Here is a 13,318-nt window from a genome sequence, read left to right on the forward strand (position 1 = left end):
AAATATATATATTTTCTTAATGATAAATCACATAATAAATTAGTATTTTAAAGTTTTTTTTTTTTCAAAATCTTAAAGAAAATGTTTTGGTACATCAAACATGACCAGCTATTTAAACAAAAAGGTGCTTAAAATATTAGAATGCAGTATTTAAACCTCATAATGAAATAGAAGATGAGGCGAATAACTGCAAAAGGACTTTATGAGGGGAAAAAAAGAACCATCGTTATCACCACCAGGCTGGCTATGGGCCTGCATTCAGTATACACTCGATGTATTACATCAATAAACTGTGTTTTTTAGAGATATGTTCTTGTTTAGTAGAAAAAAAATAAGCATCTTCTTAAAAATTTCCGTTGTTGTTGTAAATCCGTTCACACAGCAACAGGTGTGTGTTCGCATCTGCGCAGATCTCCGTCATTTTATAGTGTTTGTGCGCACAGGGAGAGGCGGGGCGCGGTGGCAGCGCGCATCACTTCATATGTTGCGTAGTCGCGAGCTCGTGCGCGAGCTCAATAAGCACCGCACTGGGTGCGCGCGCGTGCCGTGACAGTCGCCATTTTATTTTGAAAAATCCAAACCGAACCGAGGGAGAAAGCGACCTTTTATCCGTCAAGATCAGAACGAAGAAACACGACGAAAATGATCATCCGCACGTAATTTTTCCAGGATCGAGGTAACGCGTCCACTCTCTGCGCTCGGCGCTGCGCTATAATCCCCCAAAGCGCTGGGGATATAAATTGGTTATCATATGTTGTCTGCTCGGCTAATTTAACGTTAGCTTGTTAGCGTGTAGCTTACCTTGCTTGTTTAACGGCCAAAAACTCCTAAGAAGCTAATTTGCCCTACGCGCGGGATGGTGGAAATATCTGTAACGGCCTGTAGGAGTTCGGTTGGTGATATGGATAACATTAATTGTGGAAAGCCTTCTAGTCCTGACCAGGGCTCGTGTTGGTGCTTCATGATCACTGGTGTGATTTAGACTTTGGTTTCTCCAACCACATTAATGTGTTGAGTAAGGCCCAGTAAACAGCAGTATGGCTATATGCAAAACTGCATGGCTGCTAATGTTCACTAACACTGCTTTACACAAACTTCCATGTTTACTATCATGTAGTACACCACTAACGTTACCAGTGCATTTATTACGCCTTTACATGAGTCAGGCTGCCAGATATTCTTACTAGAAGTGGACGTGTGTGCCAGTGTTTTACTAACACTTGACTTGCATGAGATCATCATGGGTTGAAGATGCATAAGAATCATTTTTGTGTATTTCTAACGTTAATGTCCTAAACAAACCAGAAGCCAGGTTCCTGTCAGTTAGGTGAGCATGTCGGGAACAGGCTAAGTGCTCGTCACCGTTTGAAACAATGAGGTTTACGCTGTTAGCTTAGCCTAGCTGTTAGCATGCTCTGGATTAGCACGACTGTTAGTGAATCTGACAGAAATTGTGGTTTAAAATGCCGAGAGAGTTTGTTTTGAGATGATTAGAGCCATTGGCTGATAAACGCATGTAGATTGTGTGTTTTAGGGCATAACTGTGTACATTTTATATGTGTAAACAAAAAGTTTGGTTTAAGATGAGTTAGCACTAGGATTGCTAACAGTTAACGGTGTTTTCCACAGTCGAGCTGGGAGTGTTTGAGTTGAACTGAAATGTTAGTTACGAGCTTGTGAATATAACCTGATAATTTGTTATGCAGATTGATTTGTGTTTATATTATCTATTAAATGCGTTAGTTAGTTTGGTTTTGTGTTTACCTTTTGCAATCAAAACTATAACGCTAGCTTCTGCTGTTCTTAGCATTTATTTGAGTTTATTTGATTTTATTGCTTTTATAAAATGTTTAAAGGAAGTACTTTTTGTAAAAAACTCATTTGAGTTGTACAGTTCACACCTGCTTATATTACTTTACTAAACGCCACACTTCAGTTATTATACTCATTATTGTACAGCTGTGTGAGTTAGTGTTGCATGAACCACAAACACTTAAAGTTTATTTACTCGGTTTGTTCTACTTGAGGCCTGTGAGCGACTGAGGGGGTATGACTTCCGGTTTTGCAGCTGTATCGTTCTGTTCCTCCTAGCACGAGAAAAATAAAACAGAAAGTGACTTAAAAGTGAAAGGATGACATTTTCTGCAGTTGACTGTTTCTCTGAGATTTTAATAAATAATGTAGTATGTTGAGGAAAATAAATATTGACAATGTTTACTAACTCGCATGTCATTACATTTATGCTTTATTCTGTGCTATTTTTCATGTCAATAATGTTCACACTGGAAAAGTGTTATTTAAATGCTCTGAAGATGCACTTAATTAACTGAAAGAAGCGTGAGGTGTACTTTCTGAGTGTAGTAATGATAGACATGTAAAATAAGCATGTAAAATTTAACATGTATTAGACAGGGAATTACATGGTGCTATACTAAGAACAAATCCCAATTCTACCCCTTAGCCCTTCCCTTTACCCCTCGTTTTGTACGTTCCCGTGAAGGGGTAGTGGTGTCCCAATTCTCTTTAGCTTGAAGGCGAAAGGCTAAGGGGAAGGGGTAGATAGCCCTTCGAACGTAGATTTTTCAGAACCACCCTCGAAACCAAGGGGTAGGAAAATTTTCCAGAATACAAAGGATAACTGCACCCGTAAATAAGGAGATTTACAAATTTCGCTATCTATAATCCAAAATAATAACTCTTGTACAGCAGTCCTGCAACATTCTGTCACTCGATGACACGGATAGCCTCTCAGAAAAGTCTAGTGGTTTGGAATGGGCTTGCAACAGTGTCTGCTACAATGTTGTTTTTGTGTGTTTACGTAGATGAATATGGCCACTTTGTAAATGCGCAGTATAGTTACGATCTTATTGCCACATTAGATCGTTATGATAGCATAGTATACGGCTTCAGTGATTTCCTGAAGATAATTACCAAAAAATAACGCAACTGGAATAACTACAGCAGTTGCCATCGTCGATCTCATGAAGCAAAAGATCGCAATGATATATGATGACGTGTGCAGGTGCTGTAGTGGTGTCCTATTTCATGCTAGTAATTGCGTAATTAAATGTCAAATAATACTGCATGGTCTTTGTAGCATAAATAATTCAATAAAAATAATTGTTATTACGGTTACAAATGGTACTATTTCTTATGCCTAGATGCTTTTAAGCTCCTCATGGGGTCACAGGCATCCAAAACACATGCAATTGATGAATTATAATCCAGATATTACATATCCTACGATGTAATTTGCGAATGATCAAATTGCGACATTGATGCTGAAGCGATATAATATGCAGCCCTATCACTGGAACATTATTTTTGTTATAGGACAATAACAGACTATGTGTCGTTTTGGTGCATTCTGTCCATTTCTCAGCTGCCTTTGTCATGGGTGATTTAGCCCTCGTTTTTCTTCATCCAGTTGCATAATTTATACATCTACATAGCATGTATTCTTTTTTTCATGACATACAATGAAAACCCAACTCTTATTCTTCAGTTGTTGATTTTGTTGACTATCATACTTAGAAACATAATTTTACCTTTCATATTGCTAGTGGCAATGGAACCAGTAAAATGGGAAAATTTAGATTTTGGTAGACCAGTCTGCTGGCTAATTTCTATAACTACCTGGTGCAATTGCTTATTATGTTGATGACCAAATGAATTTTAAGTGTATTTTATTTTAATTTTTTAAGTGGAAAGATTAAGGGCTGTTTTATGGCTCGTTTCCACTGAGTGGTATGGTTTGGTACACATGTCCGTTTCCACTGTCATTAGGTACCAAAAAGTGAACCATATCATACCACCTTTTAGGTACCCTTTGCAAAAAGGTACTTGGCTTAACAAAAGGGTACCAAAAGGCAGAGCTAGACGCGCAGCTGAATTCTATTGGTTTACAGAGAAATGTCACTAGCACATGCACAAGCAGGAGAATGAAAACAAAGAAACTGCCATCTTTAAATACACAGTCGAGACATTACACCATAATATATACATATAATGACGAGCCATGGTCGATCGAGCTTAAACAAACCTTGTCTTTGTTTTGATAAACAGCCACAAAGCTAGGAAGAACAAAATCTACTGTGTGTAGTTTTTGTGTAATTGGAGACTATAAGGGCCTGTATATGTTCATATATTTTGCAATTATTTTATTTATATTGCAGACATTACAGTAGGTTATTTTGCACTGTCATTGATCTGCAGTTATAATCAAATTGTTCATAGAAAAGCAGTAATGAACATTTACACAAGTATTCATGTCACAAAACAGATGCTTTTTTACACAAGTGCTTCTCACGATATGTGAACGACTCATGCAGCTTTACTTTGAGCGAGATTTCCTCAAGCGAAAATGACTTCAACTGAAACTTTGTCATTCACCACACCATTGGTACCCTTTTGGCAGTGGAAACGCAAGCCTGATAACGGTGAACCGTACTGTACCAGTCAGTGGCAACGGGCCATTATACTTCTGCACTTCGTGCAGTCGCATAGCCCTCTCTTTGGCTTATGCTGACAGGCAAATTTAACTACACGTCGCAAAGACACGTATCGGAAGCTCTGTGATTGGTCGGCTTGGTGGCTTTAACGAGTGTGGGTGGTGCTGAGAGCCGCAAGACCGATGGAGTGACAGTTCATTCTTTCGTGGTGGGATTAATTAATCCCGCCACGGCTACATTACAGCTTCTTATTCAAAATATTCTGTAGTTTTTTTTTAAATAGCGGGTTAAGATTGCACCGAAAAGGTAAGTGAATAATAACAGCGCAAAATTTTCTGTGACCGTAGTAGTGCTGTGCGTTCTGTTTAGCCCTTCAAGGTAGGTGACGTACTGACTGGCAGACTGACAGGTGCGTGAGGCCAGCAAACATGCCGTAGCTTTCAGTTATAATGAACACAGTTTCCATAAATATACTTTATTTATAGGTTAAGGTCTGTGGCTCTGCATATAATGACTTTATCTTGCTGGAGTTTATAGCCGTTTCACTTTACTTCAGGACGCATTAATGCCGCGGCCCGCTCCGCAAGTCTATCAGAGACATTCTTAAATAGTTCTAGCAAATCTAATAAATGATGGAGACATACTCTGTACATAAACACACTAACACTTCAGCCGCGTTTATTTGAGGGCGCACAAGAAGTTTTGTGCACGAACAGAGGAAATCGGCGCTCAAGCAGAGATTGACATGCTCGTAGGCTATTACATGAATGCGATCTCAACTTAATACTGCGCCCATCACTTTTGTCAATAAAATAATGACATGACATATAGGGCTAAATCTGTGTAAAATGGCCAACAGTTTGCCACCACAGCTGGAAAAAATCCTAGAGAAAACACTGGTTTACAAATGTTGAGTCCCATGAAGGAGATCCAGATGGCAACTTTTGTGTTGTGTTTAGCCTATTGATTAAAGTTGTTGCACGTCCGCCTGGTTCCCACCTCTGAATAAGCGAGTTTTAGCAACTTGTACATTAAGGTAGCATTAGAAAAAATACACCACAAAGAAAACTCAACACAGAGGAATATAAAAACTTACTGCCAGCTAGCTTTTCGGAAGTGTTATTGCAGAGCAACACAAACAGCATGCAGCTGTATAAATGCATGACTAGGCGCAAGGCAGGTGCTGTGGGTCACGCAGATCACTCAAAGCAGAAGTATAAATCAGCCTTTATTCAGCAAAGGGTGTAGTGCTATGCATGTGACTGTTTAACTTACTGTGGGATATTGTACACTGACTTATTCTGTACTGTCTCTCACAGTTTCAAGTTTGTACTGCTAGAGTAACAATTTTTCCTTGGTTATTGTAAGCAAAGCAGCTGGTACAGGGCTTGATGTTTGCTTTTTTCAGAAGGAGCACATGCGCCAAGTTGAAAAATTTAGGAGGACAATAAAAAAATTTTAGGAGCACAGTGAAAATGAATAAAATAGTCTTTTTGCCTAGTAAATGTACACGAGGAGATCTTTATAAGCAAAGCGGTTTCATTCATTTGAATACAGTAAGTGCAATAGGTTTTGTTTTACTGTAACAACAGCTTAAATAGTGTATAAAAATTATTTATAATTTAAGCTGTATGGAGTTTAGCTAGTGGTTCACAGCAGGACTGGGATCAAATTGCTCTAATGAAGGCCTCTCTAAAGTGATCGAAATCAAGTCTTCAGTTGTGGACATGCCCAGTCAGTTTCTTGTTAATTTTTTGATCCAGTTTTGAGCTGGAAAATATCTTTCACACTGGCCAGCAGAAATAAGGATTTATTACTAAGTTAATAAAAATGTGAAGTTTGACCGATTCACGATTTTGATTTTTTTGTGTGTGTGTGTGTGTTACTAGTCTTTTCAAAACATTACATTCTCTTTAAAAGTAACTTAAAAACCCTCTGGTTAAGGAACATTGTATTTTTAATGGCCATGTCATACAAAAATCGGTCAAGGTGTAAATAAATGTAAAACAAATAAGAAAAATTTGTGTAAATATTGCAGTTGCAGGAATACAGAGGTATTTTTTGCAAGTTTAGCTGAGCCTAGGAAAGATTGGCTGTCAGCTCGGCTTTGACTTTGTCTTCTGATTTAATGACAGGTTGTAAAGCTGCTGCCTTTTTTCTTAAAAAAATACAGTGGAGGAAAAGGACTGAACATGGAAACTGTAAAGCCTAATTTAACCCAATTTGTGAAGTTGTAGACGTATAGCAGGAGCAAATACAAGCAACAGATATGTGTCTAATATAAAATAATATATTTAATCTATTTTTCTTTTTTCCCCTTTTAAATACCGATCATTTGACGCGCTTTGCTCCACCCTCTCTGGTTTTCAACTAGGTCCGCTAAATGACGTCACGGGGGCAGGTACTTTCATTTTCACTGCTACTGGCCCTCACCTCTGCTTGTGTTCAAACCAAAAGATCGGCACAGTTTTTCACATGGCAGGCGTTTACGTCCTTCATACATGTTGAGATCGAGTTTATCGACTTGATGAGGGAATGTCTTGACAATCCACACAGACATGACTCAGGACTCAGTCAAGCAGGTCGTACACCAGAAGCGCCGCGACATGGCGCGCACATGACAGTTTAAACTATCACACACCAAACAAGCACATTCGCATGATATTTAACATGAAACTAATCAGATGGCGCTCTGTGGCGAGGCGGCGCCAGTGTGAGTTTATAATCCTTTTTAGAATTCTAAAATCCATGGCGCTGCCTGGTGCTGTGCGGTGCGTCGCCGAGAGGCGCTTCTGGTGTGCTTCCTGCTTCATAGAGTAAACCAAAGCGCATTGGTGCCATTATAATGTATTAAATATATATATATATATATATATATATATATTTTTTTTTTTATAAAACGCGATTTCTCGATTTGATTCAAAATTAAATCGTCTTAAAACGTAAATTCGAATTAATCGAAAAAATCTGAAAAATCGCCCAGCCCTAGTGCAGTATAGTAAGTGCAAACATTCACATGACCAGAGCAGTTTAGTCTGTGTTTGTATCATAAGAACATTATGGCCATATCAATGATCCCAAACAAGCATTTATTTTATAAAAATTAAAATATATATTGCACATATTTTTATATATTTAATATAAATATACTTGTAGGAGCTAGATTGAAACCCATTTTCCCCACAGCACATAAAATAAAGTGACTTTTAAGAATGTTTATCAAAATTAATTTATTTGCGTAATATATTGCACAGATTCCACTCTGCTTCTCACATGGGAAAAGTAAAACAATGTAAAGGAAGACACAACTACAAACTCATGTTCAAAGCTGACACTGTTTATCAGAGCCCTTTATCTTTCTGGGCTTTTTTAAGATGAGCGGAATATGGGAGTCCCTCTACGAATTAAATTTTTCTTCTGACACAAAGTTATACCATCCTTTCTATTAAACTTTAATGGCCCTCAGCAACAGAATGATTTCTTATTCTTATTTAACAGACAATTAAAAACAAAAATGTTTAGCATTTAACACCTTTTACACATAGACTGTAAAAGATATGGATGATAATTTGTGACGTCACCCATAGGTTTATAAAGAACACAAAAGAAACTACCAGTAGGCCTGGCCAACTGCGACATTTTGTTCGCGTGTCATCGCACCAACCGGGGGATACTAAATAAGGGCAAAGAGGTGGAACGTGAGCAGAGCTATAGACGCCTATTGACATTCTGCTTAGACTGGCTTTCCTATGGGAGAAACACTTAATACTTCATTACCTGCGGCTCGTTTGTGTTCTGACCACATGTGATTGGTTGTACACTATATCAATAAAGTGTTTAGACTTTTAAAAACACTGTTGTAATACATTGAGCCGCTAAGCATTAGTCAAAACGTACAAATATTTCAGATGTAGTCTGTGTTAGTAATTGCAAGACTATCGATGAAATCCAGGCATAACACTGTATGACAACGCTTCAGATGACTGTTCTAGAGCCTACAGCTAATCAATCTGTCGGGTTCTAGAGTGCATTACAGCTCTAAAGAAAAATATAAATGATCTTAAATGAAACAATTACATTTATAGATATGGTATAAAATATATAATTTCCCTTACCTTCCAAATGGAGGCCACGTGAATGGTTTGTGGGCACAGTTAAATGCACACAGCATGCCATATCATCTGCTAATTGTAGGAAATAATTGCAAAGAGCAGCTGACTGTAAAGCCACATAAAACAACACAAAAATATGATGTAAATGCCGAGATCAGCGGCTAATCTGCCGAGTCAGCTGAGGTGAAATGACGGAGACCAGAGCGACCTGACTATAAACCAGACTATAAACATATTTTTTTTATGCTGTAAAGTTGGCCATTTTAACAGTGGGCTCAAAAGAAATTTGCTCCATATGGAGCCAGGACTAGCGGAATTTCGATGAATTGCAATTTCAGTTACTTCCGTATTTGCTTCCTGAAGCAGAGCGGGAGATTGCTGCTTGCTTTTACGTGACACTGAAAAAATAAATAAATAAATAAATCCACAATTTCACTCCTATCCATGTGAAGCGCTCTCTTTCTCTGTTGTAGTCTTGGTGCTGCTGAGAGATTGAGATGCACTGGCCAGTTTGCGTATAAAGTAATGCAAATATGCAGCTGTAGAAAGCGAAAACAAAATCCGGGACATTTTAGGCGATTTAGAAATCCTGGCTAAATGCATTTTTAAGTCCCAAATAGAAGACATGTCCAGGAAAAAGATGTATTGTCACCCAAAATAATGAGCTGGTCAGTCTATTTGGTAAAAAGCTTTTCCTTTCCGCGTGTCCTCATGCTCTTATCAAAGCTACTACCAAAGTCAGAACAGGTAGTTTTGTATCCGGCGTGTCTTTGTGGGTCTGCATCAGGAGAGCATGCAGGTCTGTGGTGGAGTATTCTGTTTGTCACGCACACAGAACCAGGCCACCCAAGTAAAGTTTTATGTATGGGAAGCGCTGGTATTGATCTGGGTATCACATTGGATGCACCACGATATGCCATGACCGAATTACAATCGTTTTCTATGAGGCTAGCATGTGCGACACAGTGCCATTCGGTGCCGTGCGTTGGTTAGCAGCGTATACAAAACAATGTAAAGACAGACTGACGTGAAGCAAAGAGCTTAGATTCTGTGCTCTTTGCATGAAGTAAATAAACAAGAAGAGACGTGCGATTGTTGATGGCGTCATCGTGTGCTACCGTCCCAATAGATTTCCAACTTAATACAACATAATTTAGTGTGAAAAGCATGTTGTTTTACCATGGCTGAGTGAATTAAGTCTTCAATCAGGCTTATTAAAAAAAAAATCGGACTTTTGAGACCAAATACATTTCCCAGTTCGCGCACATCTATTTTTAGTCACAAATGCAAGTGAAATGGTAGCACTGTTGAGACCTGTGGTAGTATTTAATATGGTTTATGCCAAAGACCATAGGATTAAACCATCTAAGGGCATACTCGCACTATGCTATATACTATGCTCGCACTAGCCCGGTGGGAAGAGGTGTGCCAGAGCGCAGTTCACTTAGGCTTTGGTGCGGTACGCTTGTAGTGTGAGTGCAAAGCGCGCCTGAGTTATTAAAGATGCAAACCCCTCACTGCACAACAGCTGCAACTTTAGCAAACCTCCTAATTCCTGCAGCACGAGGGCTTTATGATTGTTTATCAGCGTCAAAAGTGGCTGATCTGTTCGGCAAAATATTTAACTGCGTGTCACTGCATATCAAACGACTTAAACGTTATAACTGAAGAAATCTCCACTGTGCTGAGCGAAAGCACTTACTGAACAGCGCATCATCTATGACGTAAGCCTGTCCAGGCCCGTATGTAATGTAAGTGCAGGCTGTCGGGGGAGATTGAAGGGGGGCACAAGCTAGCTTTGGCCCGGTTCAAGGCAACTGTACATAGTGTGAGTACGCCCTAAAGTTTTATCATGTTAGTAAGTTTCATTCATAAATGCATTACAAAAATATTATAGATTTTCCTACAATATTTTACTCAATGTGCCAATGTGTTTTACAAACAATGTCTAATTTACTATAATCCATACAAAATAAAAATGTTTGTTTAGATGCACACTTACATTAAATGAGGCCTCTGTACATTAGGTATAGATGTTTTATCAAGCTTTACAATTTGAAATCTAAACTCTTGATCGCCTAAATGAGCTGTAAATAGAACGGGTCTAACACACACATGGCACACCGTATTTAATATTGAAAGTATTAGGGAATTGCGGAAGATTAAAACAAATATACTGTAACTAATGTTTGTTCAAATGATTGTGTTTTTCCATCAGTGTTTGGCTTTTTTTTTTTGAGCTGTCACTTGTACTCGTACATCATTAATATCATTAAAAAAAATTACTAGTTTTTATTATTTTTATAATTTAAGATAATAAAGATTTTTTATAACCATTAACCAAAATCAAACTTTGATGCATCACTTGCTTTTCTTCAGTTCAACCTTTTAAAGTTAAAATATTAATGACAACAGATCATGGGTTTCTCTACGAATATATTTTTTATTATGGCAAGAATAATAATAAAAGTACACTTGCTAAAAATATAGACTTTTTTTATTTAACCCACTCAACAATTCACACATTACTGTCTGGCTAGTTTATCTTCTACTAGAGTTGTGAATCTACACTAGTCTTATGGTTCGGTTATGATTATCATGCCATCGATTCGGTTCAATTCGATATCTCAGTGCATTGACGATGCTTTCCATACACAGTTTTATATTTCACAGCACAGCAATTCTTGTATTAAAATGTATAACTATATTTGTATACTATTTGTAATAAAATTTTGTCCTTTAATACAAACAGTCAGATATATAAACTGTATCTTTAAACAACACGAGCATTTACATTATAGCAAATAAACTAATATAAATATCTCGCTCGCTTTCTGAGTCCTGTCTAGCAAGTCTTTCTTACACCGCTTTGATTGGTCACACGCTCGACAGAAAGGGCTGGCGCTCTTCACAGATGAAGGACACAGATAAATGGCAGCGGCAATCACAGCTGATCCATGATAGACACAGTGGAGAAAACTCGCTCTGCAGACACGCACTAGTGTCTGTATCCAGAAGTGTCACTCTAACAGCCGAGAGGAGAGGAAAAGTGACGCCAGCAGGTCAAATGGGCCATAGTGAGAGAGAGAAATGGAGTTTACTTTCATTCTCTCAATCGCAGTGAAATAGGGGCTTCTGTTGTAAAAGTCAGTGAAAGACTGTCCAGTTAAATTGTGCACAGTTTCTGCGTGTTTAAGTAGTTAGAGCGTTGTGAATACCCCAGCTCGCCTCACTCGCCATAGTTAGCTACGGCAACATAGCGAATATGAGATAAATGACATCAGTACATAAAAACCGGTTATGATTATTACTGAACCGATACCGAATTGTCCGCATCTGCATCGCGTTGCACCGAAGGAACATTTAATTTTGACACCACTCAGTCTTCTACTGATATTCTAAAAAGGTAATAATGGTCCAACATTCCTGACCATTATCACTAATAAAGCCCAGAAAAAGGGCATCTGTATATTATAAACCAATAGGTTCAAATATTCCCTTCCAGTTATTAAAGAAATAATTTGTGACCTAATTTTAGTTTTGTAACTATTAAATTTTTTTTTCTAAATTGTAATGTATACATCAGTGTAAAACCTATGAATGGTGGAAAATACATATTCTGTAATATTAAAACCACCTGGGTCTCCACTTTTGCCATGGCCTGCCTTTTTCGTTTTAACAAATGTATCGCTCAGGTTTTTTTTCAAACTTTCAAACAAACTTTCCTCCTTTCCCACGGCTATAGCTATTTCTAGCCAGGTATAATTGGTCATCTGGTTAAAATCTGGTTTAAAGTTGTTACAGTGCAATTTGTATACAAATCCAGACATGGATAAAACCAAAAAAAAAAACTGCCGATTATTTGTTTTTAACAAAAAATGTCTGGTTTGTTTTTTTGGCTGGTTGATTGGTCCATTCCCAATCACAGATAGAAGTTCGACTCAAATTATGGCCCAATCCCAATACTATCTTTATACCCCTTCTTCTTGGCCCTTGAAACAGAGTGTGAAGTGGAAGGACTTCAAAATTTACCTTCTTAGAAATAGGACAGGATTACACCACTTGCACATGTCATGATATGTCATCATGATTTCTTGCTTCACATGAGATTGACGATCACGACTGCTTTAGTTATTCCAGTTACGTTGTTTTTGATGAAGTCTCCGAAGAAAACAATGTCATGTTATCATAAGGAAATAATGTGGTTTGTAAATGTACTGTGCATTTACACCATGGCCTTATTCATCTACATCAACACAAAAAAAACAACATTAACATACTAGACACTGTAAAAAGGTAATTCTCAGCCACTTGACTTTTCTGACAGGGTATTCAAGTGATCGAATGACATGTGAAAGTATGTTGTGGGACTGCTATACAGGAGTTATTATGAGTTATAGATAGCATTTTTTTTTTCAAAGCATGACGGTTAAACACAAATGCGGTTATTAAAACATATGCTTGTTTGTTGTAAAAAAAATTGTGATATGATAATGACAGCGATGCTGCATGTGTAGCTAATTTATTCCGGGAAATTTTTCGTACCCCTTGTTTTCGAGTGTGGTCCTGAAACATTTCTGTTTCTAGGGCTTCCCCTTAGCCTTACACCTTCAAACTAAAGAGAATTGGGACACCCCTACCCCTTCATGTAAATGAGAAAAACGAGGGGGAAGGGCTAAGGGGTAGAATTGGGATTGGGCTTATGAGTGCTCCAGTCGGTGCTTTCCTCAGTTTCATGAGCAACATTTCACACAT

General features: G+C 38.0%; 1 protein-coding gene across 1 annotated transcript in view; it reads left to right on the forward strand.

Moving 5' to 3' along the window:
- Positions 1-568: 568 nt before the first annotated feature.
- Positions 569-13,318, forward strand: part of cnot1 (CCR4-NOT transcription complex, subunit 1) — a 33,353-nt gene continuing 20,603 nt past the window's right edge. Inside the window, 1 exon segment of the mRNA NM_001079951.2 lies at positions 569-676. The gene's annotated coding sequence lies outside the window, so the exon portion shown is untranslated.

The sequence above is a fragment of the Danio rerio genome, chromosome 25 (assembly GCF_052040795.2).
Source record: "Danio rerio strain M-AB ecotype USA chromosome 25, GRCz13ab, whole genome shotgun sequence".
Taxonomy (NCBI): Eukaryota; Metazoa; Chordata; class Actinopteri; order Cypriniformes; family Danionidae; genus Danio; species Danio rerio.